Source organism: Eptatretus burgeri, chromosome 21 (genome assembly GCF_056783735.1).
Source record: "Eptatretus burgeri isolate ZD-2024b chromosome 21, Ebu_testis_v1, whole genome shotgun sequence".
Lineage (NCBI taxonomy): Eukaryota > Metazoa > Chordata > Myxini > Myxiniformes > Myxinidae > Eptatretus > Eptatretus burgeri.
The window spans coordinates 2,169,419-2,186,786 of record NC_140981.1 but is presented as its reverse complement, the minus strand read 5'-3'; the positions used below and the strand labels follow the sequence as shown (position 1 = coordinate 2,186,786).

At 44.1% G+C, this 17,368-nt stretch overlaps 1 pseudogene across 1 annotated transcript; it reads left to right on the top strand.

The window, feature by feature from the left end:
- Positions 1 to 15,150: 15,150 nt before the first annotated feature.
- On the top strand, positions 15,151 to 17,055 carry LOC147008174 (growth/differentiation factor 9-like; annotated as a pseudogene). The gene is made up of 3 exons (XR_015053588.1): positions 15,151 to 15,432; positions 15,665 to 15,832; positions 15,944 to 17,055. The product of XR_015053588.1 is annotated as a growth/differentiation factor 9-like (transcript).
- The last annotated feature ends 313 nt before the right edge of the window (positions 17,056 to 17,368 follow it).

Genomic DNA, 17,368 nt, shown 5'->3' with positions numbered 1-17,368 from the left:
GTCCCAACTGTTGTTGATTAGTTACAAACCCTCTGTATAAATGCAGTGTTGGAACATTTGGACAATATTGCACTGCAGGAAGTAGTATATTGCTGTCATAATGGCGAGAAAAAGACAATTAACAAAGGAAGACAGACAGACCATGAGAACCCTTAAAAGTGTCGGTCTTTCCTTCAGAGATTGCAAAGGAAGCCAAGATGTCGGTGAGTACAGTTTCCCATACCATCAAAAGGCACTTGGAAACTGGAGGAAACTCTGACAGGAAGAGATCTGGCAGAACCAAAGCCACAAAACAATCAGAAGACAAGTTTCTGAGAGTCAACAGCTTGCGTGATCGGTGGCACACAGGACAGCAGCTTCAAGCACAGCTTAACACTGGTCGAGGTAAGGAAGTCTCAGTTTCAACTGCGAAGAGAGGACTTCGAGCTGCAGGTTTGACAGGTCGAGTGGCAGTAAGAAAACCATTGATAAGATGGCAAAATAAGAAAAAGAGGCTTGTCTGGGCCATGAAGCACCGTCAGTGGACAACTGATAACTGGAAGAAGGTCTTATGGACCGATGAATCAAAATTGAAATCTTCGGTTCATCACGCAGGGTTTTTGTACACCGTCGAGTAGGCGAAAGGATGGTTCATCAGTGTGTGACACCAACTGTCAAACATGGAGGAGGAAGTGTGATGATCTGGGGCTCTTTTGCTGGATCCAGAGTCGGCGACTTCCACAGAGTGACTGGCACCCTGAACCAAAAGGGCGACCACAGCATTTTGCAGCGCCATGCGATAACCGTTGGTCTACGCCGAGTTGGTCAGGGGTTCATCCTACAGCAAGATAACGACCCAAAACATACCTCCAGGCGATGTCAGAACTACCTGGGAATGAAAGAACAAGAACATTCAAATCATGGAATGGCCAGCACAGTCTACAGACTTAAACTCCATCGAGATGGTTTGGGATGAACTGGACAGAAGGGTGAAAGCAAAGCAACCTACAAGTGCAACACATTTGTGGGAACTTCTGCAACAGTGTTGGGAAGAACTTTCTGAACAATATTTGATTTCCATTGTGGAAAGAATGTCACGAGTATGTTCGGCTGTTGTGTCTGCAAAAGGTGGCTTCTTTGATGAGTCAAAAATTAATATTAAATTTTGTTAAATAAAACAATTCCATGATTTCTTTTTTATCTGCCATTGTTTATTTGTTCTATGCTTTAATTTCAGAGTACATTGAAACATCAAACTGCTCAAAGTTCAGTAAAAACTGAAAAATGGGGGTGTTCTAAAACTTTCAACTGGTGGAGTATACAGTTTGACAACGTTGTTTTGGGAGAAAAAGCACCCCATCTTTGCATGCTAACTCGACTGCTCGTGTAGTGTATTGTGGGTAAAGATGAAGACTGTGATTATTGTAATTTAAAAATGGCCTAAAAAAAAACATGATTTTCACACACCTAAAATGGACACATTTTCCCTGATATCTCCAAACCGAACAGCAGCAACAATCATCAATGGATGCTTTATGAGTTCACAAACAGGAGATCTTGTATATTTCGGACCATTACAGCACTTTATCATGAAAATGCTAAAATATATGTTCAGCGTAAACATAAAAAACAGCAATAACTTAAACTAACACCTCGATATTACAGTAAAATGCAATGCACGTTTCCATTTCAAATTTTTATTTTTGAAAAGATAATTTAAAAAACAAAGACCAAAACAATTAAAACAACCCGAACAGCAGCAACAATCATCAATGGATGCTTTATGAGTTCACAAACAGGAGATCTTGTATATTTCGGACCATTACAGCACTTTATCTTGAAAATGCTAAAATATATATTCAGCGTAAACATAAAAAACAGCAATAACATAAACGAACACCGAGATATTACAATAAAATGCATGCACGACGCACGTTTCCATTTCAAAATTTTATTTTTCAAAACATAATTTAAAAAACAAACGCCTTAACAATTAAAAACAATCCTAACAGCAAAAAAACCAAAAGTTGATGGAACCTTCCCCAAAGAGCCCTGAGAAAACACGACACAGCAAAGAAAAACTGAAAAACCCGAACACGCGAAAAACGATAAACACAGCTCACTTATAAACAAAAACTCCGAACGTGACAACGGACGTAGTGAAACGTGCAGGGAACCCCTCTGCACATTTACAAAACATCAGGGTTTACCTGCATAACCTCACTCACCTGAAAAAAAACAATCACACAAAGAAAACACATGAGCACAATTATTTTAAAATAAGAGCATTTACTAAAAAATTCAACCAACACTATTAAATGAATATATATAAATATATATATATATATATATATATATATATATATATATATATATATATATATATATATATATATATATATATATATATATATATATATATATATATATATATCAGTAATTTTATTCACAGTATTTTTTTGTTTTTAAATGTAATCTTAATCTTCCATTACCCTTGCAGCCGTGACGTATTTTACTTCTGTTCCTATTTTGTAAAGAAAACGCATCGTGTCATCCAACTTTTTTGAATAAGCAATCCGATGCCTCTTCCCCGGCTGCCCTAAAAAAATAATCATGGAATGTGCATGATATATTATTGAATAAAGAAAAAAAATTCAAAATACTTACAATTACAATCCTCTCCGTCGATGTTTCCAGCGTGATTTTCCTTTTCACAGGTAACCTCTATAATAACAACATATTCAAAGTGTTATCTCATGATTGTCCTGTTGAAATGAGGAAAAACAATGTACAATCGCTAAACCCCCGCCCTGCGTCTCTTCTCCTTCATCCGTAACAATATAAAGATTCAAAGAAATTATGTTTTTTTAAACTTAGAACTTACTTCTTCAGGCCCTAACTGCGGTCATGTGTCCTTCACTTCTGTAAATGAAATGATGAAGAAGAAATAAAATGTTACAATTGCGTTGTTACACACCTTCAGCCACCCACAAGGAGGCCTAACAGCAAAACCACACCTTTTCGGTAGAAAGTATTCAGAGGAATCTGTGATGTCCTCTCAGATGTCGATGTTCGAACCACCCCACTTGAGGGTCCTGGAACTTATTTTTTTTAAAAAGGTTTTGTAATAAATATTACATCAAATAAGTGTTAAACAAGGATGTTCAATGTGTTCGGGTGAGTGTGGATATAAAAATAACCACATGTGTACATCATTACACGTTGTACACGTGCTATTAGCAGGTATAGACAGCCCACCAGCATCAGCATCACTGATGTTCAGCTCGGCCGGTGCACGTATCACCCGTCGAGGTGTTTTCAGGACCTTGCCTTTCCCTGAAGCACATCAATCGCATCACGTGATTATGTTTCTCCCACCCATCCCATTATAAAATAGATTTCAAGAAAAGATAGATTAAAACTCAATACAGTTCAGCCGTTTGTGTAAATGACAGTTGTACAATTAACATAATTGTCACACATCGACATTACCCAACACTGACCACTGCTCACAAGTCCCACCGACCTCACCTGTCGTTTCAACAAGCCTGTGACAAACAGGAATAGGTATATATGTTTTAACAAACATATAAGGTAAAGTCTAATTATATTACATGACATTTAAAAAAAAAAATTTTAAACCAACAAAAAAAAGATGCAACAACACACATCATACCGCTCAGTCCCTCATTTACTATTCTATTTCATTGTTAAAAGTTGTGTGATATATTATCAACATTCAACATTGATCATCCTCACTATTTACTTCAATGAAACCACAGGTTTCGATCATTACTTGAACCTGGCAGCCTCTGGTGTTCCATCATCCCTCCCTCCTGGGACAGCAGCTGCTCTTCCTGTGCCTCCTCCAGAGGCACATCCGGGTGTGCCTCCTCCTCGTACAATTTCTCAGAAACCTCAGAAGACAACTGCAGAATAGGAAGGGCTTCGACCTCATAACTTGCTTCACTGCTCTCCTCGCTGGACAGCGGTTCCTTGGGTGAGGCTTCCCTCTCACCCACAGCCAGCTCGACCTCACCGAACCCTTAAACACAATATGCAATAATAAATATTTGTTTCATCATTAAATGCTATACACCGTCGTGTAAAGTAAATACCATTTACAAAAAAATTTTTATGAAAAAATAGCAAAACATGATGCATTAAACAATGTTAAACAGTTTTAAAATACCTTCATAAAATTTCATGTACCTTCTCCGATCGTGCCTTCTCTTTCGAGAATCCACCACAACTTCCTTCTGATGGATTTGTACTGTTGTCGCAAGTTTGACGTCGTTTTTATATCGTTTGCGTCCACGACGAAGAACTTTCGCCTCGTCGTCTGTTTTTTTTTTTAAACAATTGTTTTTTATTGTCATCTTTATTTGCATCGTCGTCATCCTCGTCCGCCTCCTCCATATCTGGGTCAAGATGTTTCTTCTTTTCCAAACATTTTCCACTTCTTTTTGAGGCTTGTGGTTTCTTTTGAAGGGGTCTCGCAAGAGCCCCCTTCTCATTTTGCACAAGCTCTGCTCGTGCAACCGTCATCAATTTTTTTTGTTATCTTTATCTCCTTTCTGAAAAAACAATAAACATTCAAAACGACAAATCAATAACGAAAGGAAACACAACTGAGGAATATAAAAAAAAAACAAGAAGAAACTTGAATAACATTTTAAAATAAATTAATCGAGCTTATCGTTAAACAATTAACATCTTACTATGATGTGTTTATCAATGCGTTTGGATTGTCCTTGACATCCGGCCACCGGACGGTGAAGAGGAATGTCATGTCTGGGAACAAGAAAAATAAATAAATATTTCAGAACATTTACAATAAGCTTTTATCTGAATAATAATATCAAACGATGATGAAAAACAACGAGCTGTTAGTACAAAAAAAATACCTTTTGGTATTTTTTTTGGTCCATTTATACATTGCCATGGCAACCTTCCTCTCACTTAACTCCATGCCGTGAACGCAGATGATGCATCAGGTAGTGGGTAACTTTGCCACACTTCCAGCAAGTTTTACCTCGTTTTTTTCTCAGGGTTGGAGGGGTTAAACAAGCAATTAAACACAATGCTTGGTTCATAACATCACCAATTAAACACCAAAACAAACAAAGCACAAATTACTGAGACTCACCTGCACCAGGAACGACAGCTCACTCAACCCTCCCCCCTCCCCCCCCCACACCCCCACAAAGATTAATCACATAAACTAATAAAGTGAACAAAATATCAATTAAACATTATCACGTGGCAACATGTATTTCAACAATGTTTTCTTACCCCAGTCATGATGACTGCACGTTGGGAAAAGAAACTCCATGAATCCAGCTCGGTTAAAAACACCCGAACTCTAACCCTAAACCGAACACACAAACACACACACACACACACACACACACACACACACACACACACACACACACACACACACACACACACACACACACACACACACACAATTACACAAGGTTAACAAAACAAACACACCAACAGTACAAACAAACACCTATTGCACACAGGTAAACACAAACACAAGGAGAAAGCAAATATCACAAACCCACTGAGCACATACCGAACTCCACACCAAACACCTGAACAGCTCAGGTACGCAAGGTGAACGCTGTTTGGTGTGCTCACGTGATTGCACCAAAAAGGTTTTTTCTTCCCCCACACAATAACACATTTTATAGCGAACGTAGTGAGCTTCATACTTAACGCATGCACATGAGAGAAGAGGAAGCAACAACAATAACAACAACAACACACTACCATGGCAATTTGGAATCCGTGTCGTTGGCTATGACCCTTTTGCTTCCGTTTTTTTTTTTTGCTTCTGGTTTTTTTTTTGTTTCCGGTTTTTGTCATGGGGAATGATGCATGCCGGGAAATAAAGGCATCGTCGGAGACATGAAAGACCCAAATAATATCAGACATGGTGAATATTTCCTCCACTGATTTTAATAAAGATATCTCCCGCATCATCGAAAAATAATTTTAAATCGTGATTCACATTATTTGATCGCTGATCCCGAATCCAGGCCGAAGTAACCGGAAATTGCAGCATCGAACGTAAGAAGAATTCTACGTTCGCTTCTCGGCTTTGCCTATTCCATATTAAACCCTAAAATACATAGAAACAAAACATATATAATAATAATAATAAAAAAATAACAGCTCGACAATTGTCGAAAAGATAATTTATTACATCAGGAAGTAATTTGCACGTTCGCGCTCATCGCGATTTCCCGCCAAAAATCTTGACTCTTTTTGAATCAACAGCTTCGTCATGAACATATCTGTCCACAACCTTTTTGTGTTCTATATATCTATATCGTTCTATATATCGTTCTATATATCTCGTTGTTGGCCTCATCTCTCAACGGTGAGGAATCAGTTAAAAATCAAATAATTTTTGCATCCAGATCTGGATTCAGATATTCATCAAAACTGTATCAGATCTTCCTAGTGGCACTCCCAACCTCTCCAGCAAGTTTCGTCGGAATCTGTCCACAACCTTTTGATATATCGTTCTATATATCTCGTTGTTGGCCTTATCTCTCAACGGTGAGGAATCAGTGATAAATTAAATAATTATTGCATCAAAATCTGGATTCAGATCTTCACCAAAACCGAAGCAGATCTTCCTCGTGGCACTCCCAACCTGTGAAGCAAGATTAGTCCGAATCTGTCCCCTACCTTTTGATATATCGTTCTATATATCTCGTTGTTGGCTGAATCTCTCAACAGTGAGGAATCAGTTAAAAATTAAATAATTATTGCATCCAGATCTGGATTAAGATCTTCACCAAAACCGAAGCAGATCTTCCTAGTGGCACTCCCAACCTGTTCAGCAAGTTTTGTCCGAATCTGTCCACAAACCTTTCGATATATCGTTCTATATATCTCGCTATTGGCCTTATCTCTCAACGGTGAGGAATCAGTTCAGAATTAAATAATTAGTGTATCCAGATCTGGATTCAGATCTTCACCAAAACCGTATAAGATCTTCCTAGTGGCACTCCCAACCTGTCCAGCAAGTGTCGTCGGAATCTGTCTCCATCTTTTGATATATCGTTCTATATATCTCATTGTTGGCCATCTCTCTCAGCCGTGAGGAATGTTAAAAATTAAATAATTTTTGCATCCAGATCTGGATTCAGATCTTCACCAAAACCGTATAAGATCTTCCTAGTGGCACTCCCAACCTGTGAAGCAAGATTAGTCCGAATCTGTCCACAACCTTTTGATATATCGTTCTATATATCTCGTTGTTGGCCATCTCAGCCATGAGGAATGTTAAAAATTAAATAATTATTGCATCCAGATCTGGATTTAGATCTTCACCAAAACCGTATCAGATCTTCCTAGTGGCACTCCCAACCTGTGAAGCACGTTTAGTGCGAATCTGTCCACAAACTTTTGATATATTGTTCTATATATCTCGTTGGCTGAATCTCTCAACGGTGAGGAATCAGTTAAAAATTAAATAATTATTGCATCCAGATCTGGATTTAGATCTACACCAAAACCGTATCAGATCTTCCTAGTGACACTCCCAACATGTCCAGCAAGTTTCGTGGGAATCTGTCCACAACCTTTTGATATATCGTTCTATATATCTCGTTGTTGGCTGAATCTCTCAACGGTCAGGAATCAGTTAAAATTAAATAATGATTGCATCCAGATCTGGATTAAGATCTTCACCAAAAACGTATCAGATCTTCCTAGTGGCACTCCCAACCTGTGAAGCAAGTTTAGTGCGAATCTGTCCACAAACTTTTGATATATTGTTCTATATATCTCGTTGTTGGCTGAATCTCTCAACGGTGAGGAATCAGTTAAAAATTAAATAATTATTGCATCCACATCTGGATTTAGATCTACACCAAAACCGTATCAGATCTTCCTAGTGACACTCCCAACATGTCCAGCAAGTTTCGTGGGAATCTGTCCACAACCTTTTGATATATCGTTCTATATATCTCGTTGTTGGCTGAATCTCTCAACGGTCAGGAATCAGTTAAAAATTAAATAATTATTGCATCCAGATCTGGATTAAGATCTTCACCAAAACCGTATCAGATCTTCCTAGTGGCACTCCCAACCTGTGAAGCAAGTTTAGTGCGAATCCGTCCACAACCTTTTGATATATCGTTCTATATATCTCGTTGTTGGCTGAATCTCTCAACGGTGAGGAATCAGTTAAAAATTAAATAATTATTGTATCCAGATCTGGATTAAGATCTTCACCAAAACCGAAGCGACGTCTTCAATGCCGATATCAGACCACTCGGCAACTTTTGAACAACAGACAGTTTGACATGATGAGAGTTCACGTTGATCTTGTCGGTCACTTTCCACCTTCAAACGGACACCGCCATTTACTGAACGGTGTGGACAGCTTCACCGAAAGTTGACATCACCGAACCTACTATTGCTCCAGACCTTTGTCCAGACCTGGAGACTATTGCTCCAGACCTACTATTGCTCCAGACCTACTATTGCTCCAGACCTGGAGACTATTGCTCCAGACCTACTATTGCTCCAGACCTGGAGACTATTGCTCCAGACCTACTATTGCTCCAGACCTGGAGACTATTGCTCCAGACCTACTATTGCTCCAGACCTTTGTCCAGACATGGATCACAGATTTCGGCATTTGGTCAACCATCACCACGGATAGTGGGAGCCAGTACCAATCGGATTTATTTTACAAGCTCACTGAACTCCTGGGTTTAACTGACTGAATATTATTACGTAATTAGTGGATGTAGTCAGGGCCCTGTTTTTCGTTGAAATATATATATGGAAATATACTCTGGAAACACCACCCGTCGCTTCGCTGATGGGAATACTGAGGGGGGGAGAGAGAGTGGTGGGTGAGAGGGGAGAGACAGAGGGGGGAGAGTGAGGAGGTGGAGGGGGAAAGAGAAGAGAGAGGAGCAGCGAGGAGGGGTTGGGGTAGCGAAGATGGAGGGAGAGTGAGGAGGGGTAGGGGATCGAGTAGGGAGGGATATTAACTAGAGGTGGAGGAAGGGAAGGCAGTGTGGGGTGAGAGGAAGGGAAGGTGGAGCATTAATTATGATTCATACCGTCTCATAAAAATGATTCTGTATCGAATAACAATGAAGACGGAAACAAAATAATGTCTGAAATACATTTTCTACCCGTTGTAGTGTAAATGCCACCGAGAGACAAACACCACCCGGACATGTCCAGAGATAAACACTTCCCGGACGTGTCCACAGCCAAGCTGTCCAGTGACAAACACCGCCCGGACAAATTAAGAGACAAACTCCTGTCCGGACATAAACACCTCCCAGACATGTCGAGAGACGAACACCGTCCGGACACATCCAGAGGCAAACTCCGCCTGGACACGTCCGGAGACAAACTCCGCCTGGACACGTCCAGAGACAAACTCTGCCTGGACACATCAAGAGACAAACTACGACTGGACACATCCAGAGACAAACTCCACCTCGACACGTCCGGAGACAAACAGAAGACCCACCAGAAAACCAAGATGGTGGCCATATTATTTTGTCTGGGCGCCATGGTGGGTGGAGTCAAGTGACAGATGTGGGTGTGGTCTGGCAGCTGTCCGACCAATGGGTGCTCATTTCAAAAATCGATCCACAACAAAACGTGGAGTTCTTGCAGACTAGTGTCACAGTAGTGAAAGCCTGGTCGATGGACAGAAGTTCCACCGTTATTATTGACTGCTTGAGAGCAAGCCAAAGAGGAAGCACCAGGGATTGGGAGCAACTGGGAAAAGGGGGGAGGGGAAGGAAGGAAGGATGGAGGATGAGTGGCATGCAAGGAAAGACTGATGGGATAGATGAGGCATAAACAACAGGTAAGGAATATCAACGTGGGCTGCCAAAGCGAGAACGACCGGAAGGAAATCGAGAACTCGAGCTGGATTTCGGTCAGAGAAGCCGACATTGCTCTTTGTCGACCACCTCGTTCTCTGCGTCGTTCCCGACGATGATCTCGTTCCCAGACTTTGTCCCATGCCGGCGAGCGACTCCATGGCGCGCTTCACGTCCGAATACTTTCGGTATTTGATCACACCCTCCCTGGGCCTCCTGCGGTGTGTCTCTGCATATGACACCTCCCTGGCCTGGCACTTATGATCCTTGGGGAGGGAAAGGAAGTGACCGTGAAGCGAGTGTGAACATTTGCTGATATTTTGATCGATTACATGTTACATATTACAAATTTGTTCGAACACAGATTACACGGCAGGATGATTAACTTGAGACGGAGACGTCTCCGACAGCAGGATGCTGGAAGCGAGCTCGTTTGAGCTCCCTGATGAACTGCACGTTGGATTGCCTGAGATGTTGCCAGGGAGCCAGGGAAGTTTTTCAATTCCTCCCCCCTACACTCCCCCCCCCAAAAATTTTTATAGAAGGGCTATCTAATCTACTCTTCAAAATACAACTCAAGCTTGGCCAACAATAATCACCATCAGCTGTCGTTGCTAAGTATCCCTTGAACGATTTGATGGTGCACAACATCTTGCGTCATCACAGGCATCGAAACCCCCTTGGAACCAACAAGAGCAGATGGGGAACCCCCTTCCAAAGACCTAACAGCAACAGTTTTATAATAATCACACGTTATCATGCAAAACCAAACAGCTGTTAGCTCGAAAACGCTGCAATTATGGCATCACGTTGGACATCCTGCTTCCAGTTGAGGCAAAGAGACTCAGGCTCATGGATGGAGGAGCTTGCACACACATCAACACAGAGCACGAGGACACGATGAGACACCAGCACCTTTCGACGTTGCAGGGCTGCAGGGAAGCCAAGAGGTGTGTGAGCTCACCTCCGAGCCGTCGAGCCTGGGTCTAATCTCGGGCAAGTCATAAACTACCACCCTGGCGTTTTGCATGCACGGAGGCATCGATGTGTGCGCTGTCCCTCGGATGGATGTTATACTGGGTGGTGCGTCTCGTGTCCGTGTTCCTTCCCCCGTCCCAAGGTAGCCCGTTCTGCCTTCCTCAAATCTCCACTCACAAAGGATATAGGTGTGTCGCACCTTGGCCAAACAAAGAAAGCAACTCGAGGGTGGAAAGGTTGAACCTGAGCCTTACCTGGAGGCAATCGTTTCTACTCTCAAGTTCAAATGTACCGATGTGCATGGATCAAACCCATACCTTGAGGTCCTGCCATCTGCAGAAACTGGAGAGGTTTCCCCACAATGAGGCGATGATGTGCGTTCATCGGAGGACCAGAGCCCGATCGCCAACCACCAGATCCTGCACAAACACCCAGTCCACATCAACAACCCCCACCTTGAATATCCAGACAAAAAACAAACAAACATCATAACCAAACAAAGTAAAAATCTAGCTCAACCATTTTTAAATATCAACAAGAAAAACAGCGATCAGTGATCGTAGACCCTCACCAGGACTTGCTTTGTGTATTGTTTGTGTACATCATTGTGTTACGTCACAAACAAGAGACATAACTAGAACTGCCACTTCATAACTGCTGGCAGTGATGACCGGTAACCAAGACGTCCCGTTTTGATGGGGCGCCTGACCCTGACCGATGACGTTTTTCATGATTATTCCATTGAATTTAGAATGGGATTCAAATTAAAATCGAATGGAAGACCAAGTCGGGGACAGTCCTGCATTGGAGTCATCAGAAGGAACCAGAACGCGCAAAGATGACGTCATCAGGAGGAACCTGGACAGGATTCACATTTCAGCTGCAACTCCTCCACCCTCAAACCCATCCAGGCACAGCCAAGTGAACATCATTTTAAAAAAATAATTAATAATTAAAAAAAAGAACCCAGATTTAAAAAAATTAAATAATTCTGGCTGCCAGACCATGCGTCCGGATTTGGATCTTCATCAAAATTCAGCGTTGCTGGCCTTGGCCGGCCACCTACAAACACAAAAAAATGAGAATGAGCGCAATTCTGCGGACGACATCCACGGGAGGTGCACTCTTGGTTGGATGTGAGAGCAAGTCTTCCAGGGACTTGGTGGTGGGAGGTCAGAGGGTCGGAATCCTTCAACCAGGGAAGTTTTTAACCAACGTGTCCCACTTGAGGGAAAAATGAGAGGAAGTTTGGATAAAAATCGAGGTGGCTTTTTTGGACACGTCTTCAACAGGGAACACTTCCTTAATGTCCGAACCAACAGCACAGATCTCTCCAAGCCAGTTGCTCGACGCTTCGGTCTTCCCCGGACGTTCATTTCGTCACGTGATGCTCTCCAGCAGGTATTTTTTTTCTCCATTTCAGCATCAAGGACCCCCTCGCATCGTACGGAGAAAGCCAAATTTTCAGGACCGGCACATGAGCACCCCTCTCCACCCCCCAAATTCCCCCTTCCATGGAAACATTGATCACTCATTCACTTCGACCTCCCTTCATCTCATCTTCGTCTTCGCTCAGACGGACGGTGAACACCTGAAAGGTGAGCTTCGTCCCATCTCGTGTTTGGAGCGATTGTTCCGACGACGACAGTCCGCTCTCAGCCTAGGAGGTCGCCTGTTCGAATCCTGGCTGACATGCCAAAGACTTCAAAAAATGGTGCTGCCCGTACGTCCTGCTTCCTGCTTCCTTGCTTGACGCCCGGCATTCAAAAGGACGGAGCACGGACAAATTCCTGGGAAGGTGATGGCAGACCACCCGGTCAGGACAACCTGTGCCAAGAAACCGCTTGAGGACACCATTGCTCCGTAAAGATTTCCGGAACATTAAAAACAAAAACATTCGGACAGGAGGAGAGAGGTTCACCTTCATTTTCCTGCAGGAGGAAGAGCTCGTACCTTGGGGGAGGGAAGGAACTTCCCTGAGCATCCTTTTGTGCTTGTGGTGCTTCACTCTGCCAAATCAGCGGGATGTTTTTTAGGGATGAAGCCCTAAAAACCGGATCAGTCACATGACGATGAACACACTTAAATGATGCTCACTCTCCCCGAATCTCGAACGGATTACACACAAAGGGTGACAAGTGCTGAACTTCAAATATTTTGGGTTCCCAACTCTTTTTGGACGTGTTCCATGTCCGGGAGATGCTACGCAGCGTGATGTAAAACCGGCTCCTGGTACCGCACCACAATGGCAGGCCCAGTAAGGTGCTCCCCCACCAGAAATTTGAAAATATCATGATGTCCATCATTTTTGGCCCCATTTCTCAAAGCTGTAGAATCCTTAAAAAAAATTTTTTAAATTAAATTCCCAAATCCGCATCCGGATCTTTACCAAAAATGGATTCAATCCGTCCTTCTCACACACCCAACCTGTCCACCAAGTTCTGTCCACATCCGTCCGTCGCTTTCTGAGATATCCTGCTCAGACAGACAAACAGATCGGGGTGAAAACATCACCTCTGTCCACCTTCAGTGGCGGACGTGACACATCAAATAGACTTAAATATACTTACATGTCAGTGTGTTACTCTTGGGGTAATGTCGTGGTTTGTATTCACAGAGATGAGCTCCACTCCCCCTCCCCCCACTCCTCCAACCCCCCCCCAACTCTCGCAGAGCGAAGCTCCACTCCCTGTCCCCATGCAATCTCTCGGCTGAGCTCCACCCCCTTACCCCCACCCAATAAAAGCATTTGTCCTTTGTTCACCGATGTCATTGTCAAACAGATAGTGAGAACAAACTGATATCCACCAATATTCTTGTCCAAAACATCAATCACGTCCAAATTCCACAAAGTCTTTGATCAAGGGAAAAAAATGTAAAAGATTCTCGTCTTTTATGGGGGTTACCTGTCGGCCGAACAAAACAAGAGAGACGTGCGGCAGCGAATGTGAAGGTGTATTTTGCTCGGAAACACCTGGTGTTGTGTACAAGAGCAAGATGTCACTTTTGTGGGATTTCACACTCATCCAGGTCCTCCAACATTCCCACCTCTCCTCCAAGAGGCCTCGACCTTCCACAGCTCCTCCAGGATGGAAGTGTTCCATGGGCAACTACTACCTGCTGGTTCGACTTCCCAAATCCAGGTTTAACACACACACACACACATACACACACACACACACACATACACACACAAACACACACATACACACACACACACACACACAAACACACACATACACACACACATAGACAAATACACACACACACACACACACATACACACACAAACACACACATACACACACACACACAAACACACACATACACACACACATAGACAAATACACACACACACATACATACACACACAGACAAATACACACACACATACACACATACACATAAACACACACACACACACACACATACACACACATACACACATACACACACACAAATACACACACACATACACACACACACACACAAATACACACAAACACACACACACATAATTTCTGGGTTCCAGCACTATTTGATGTCGACCTTGGGTGGACCTTGTACAAGAATCTCTGGCAAGACAGAACCGGCTTCGGAGGATTGAAGTCATCAGTTGGGATGAGAGCACGAAACAAACCGAACTGATTAAATACCAAACTCACTTTGAACCAAAACCTCCGGCTGAATGACGTCATCTTCCAACATTTTCCTTTTCCTCCTCCTTTCCTTTCTCACGTCATCGTTGTTTGTAAAGTGCTGTGATATTTTTCCTTCAAACACAAAGCGGTTTTTTTTAGAGAGAATCAGTATTTCTAATTCTCCTCGTGATGTGTTTTACAAAGGACAAAACATGGAAGTCCCGAAGAGTTCACACAACGGAACGTTCTCCCTTTGTCTGATTTACCTGTGATCGCAAACTGGGCATCCGGTCAACGATGACGTCACGGCCCGTCGTCCACGTGCGGCGCAGGAGAGCTCCACGTGGCGCGCGACCAGCGATGACGTCACGGCCCGTCGTCCACGTGCGGCGCAGGGGAGCTAAACGTGGCGCGCGACCAGCGATGACGTCACGGCCCGTCGTCCACGTGCGGCGCAGGAGAGCTCCACGTGGCGCGCGACCAGCGATGACGTCACGGCCCGTCGTCCACGTGCGGCGCAGGAGAGCTCCACGTGGCGCGCGACCAGCGATGACGTCACGGCCCGTCGTCCACGTGCGGCGCAGGAGAGCTCCACGTGGCGCGCGTCGAGGGCTCCCATCCGGTGCAGTGCTCTGTGAGAACCTTCCCGGTGGACGGTTCTCATCACCCCCTCCCTCCACGCACGATTATCGCGTCGTGACTTCCACAGACAAGGTCACACAAACTACTCTGACCCCGCTCTTTTTCCCCGGTCTTGGTTACCATGGTTACCCACTCCCGGTCTTGCGTGCTCCTGTTTTTACTCCTGCTCGAGTTCGGTGAGGCTGAAGAGCCCAAGGTCCGCCAAGGACTCGTGAATGACTCGATGAAAGCTGCGATTGCGTCGAACGTTCCAGCTGCACGTGGAGACGGTTACCTGGGGAGGAAGGAGCGGCTTGGTCAGGGTAGTTAACTTGTTTGGTGGAGATGTTAAAGGTTAACTAGTAAATCTGACCTGTTCGTGTGTATTGATAATAATGAGTGTTGTTGAAGCCCTTGCACGTCTTGATGGACCGTTATGTAAACACCTGCTGTACACGTGACACGAGTTCGGTGTTATAGTCTTTATTGTGTACAATGTGAATGATCACCTTGATGCTCGTGCCTCATGATCCACATCGTGAACGCTTCTCTCAGCCATGACAGCATCTCGTGTACCGGATGATCACCATCTCCTGTACATGAGGCACCTGCACCACGAGGAAACTGGGGAAGATGGCCGCCCTCGTGGTGACGTGACCAAAAGGTGCCGTACCGTTCGCCTCCTGAAACCTGCTTCCCTCAAAGAAACCTGCTCCAAACGGTGTAGGTCTTGGTGGGGATCGAATGTTTAAACGTGAGACCCCCCGTTGAGGGAAACCGACACGGTCTGTCTGCCCGCCATTTGATTTGATGTTCGTCTTGCTCCCGTTCCAGGTGTTCAACGACTGACCTTCAACATGACGTCCATCCCAAAGACCGAGCATCTTGTCGGGGTCTATCTAGTCTATTCCCTGAGTGTAATTACTCCAGCTGCTGCCCCCATTGTTTGTACATTTCGATCTGTCCGGTGATCTCAACCGCCGGATTTCATCCACGTCCTCCATTTGGTTAACTCATCGATTCCGCCAAGGTGATCCTCGAACACCATGGGCAGAGGTCGACGTCAGCTCTGAGATCGAGTCCTGGGGTTGGCGTGACCCACGGTCGGTGGAGAAACCCACTTCCGTTCGTGTGTTCGTTGAGATCGAGTGTGCCAAAGCTGGTTATCGTGAGCACAGGCTTAAAACCGACGTGCTGTTCCCACCATCTTTGGTCCTGTACTTTAATGACGGACACAAAACGGTAAACCGACGACAACCACCTGTGGACCTTCAAGCGTCCACACGTTCTCGCCCAAGACGGGCTGCCATCTGTCCGTCTGCTGCTTGTCGGTCCCTCTGTCGGCTTCACCCTTTGCATGTGACGTTTTCTTTGCTTGCCTGGGATAACTGGATCATAGCCCCACGCCGATACAATGCCGGAAGATGCCTGGGTCGTTGTCCCCATCACATCTATTCTACTCTCAAGGTCTCAACCCACGCCTTCATCAAATCACTGATGTGGAATAACGTTCACTATGGAGGATCACCACTTACCTGTGTGCCGCTGAGTTATTCACCGATGAGTGTTCTGTTTTTGGAGGAAGACGTCGTTACTTACAAGGAGTATGACGACATGGTTGTTGAGGAATGCACTTGCATGTGAGATATTTATCATTTACTGTTGTTGTGTGTGTTGTTTATATCTGTACTGCACTGATATGAGATGTTTGACGTCACACTGGAGGAGGATGACTGCACATCATCAGTCAACTGTCCACTCGAATCCTTTTCCCACTGTGACTCGCGATTTGGGAGATCACTTGCACAGAACGTTGATTGCGGTTTGTGGTTGCTGTTCCACCCGAAAGCCACTTTCTCTGTGCGGTGCTTTTGAGAAAGTTATTGAATACCTCATAAAGTGCGTACGTAATTTGTAGATGGTTGCATATAAGTGAGCATGCATTTGGAAACTAATATATGTGTAAGTTAATGTTACACTCTTGTGGTTTATTGAAAGTGAAATACAAGGATAGCCATTTGGGCCATCGTGCCTGTACTACAACACGACATTCATGAAATCTCTCCTTTTATTGAGTTTATTTCACTGGTAGGGAGGGGGTAGTGTTCCACTGACTTCTCCACAACCGTCCTGTCGATGTCCCGACTTCAATGAGCTGTTCACGCTGGCAGGATAGCCCGGCGTGTACGCTACACGTGTACGAAATGGGTTCAGTCCGTCCGTCCGTCCATCCATCACATTTCGTTTCCGGAGCTTAAC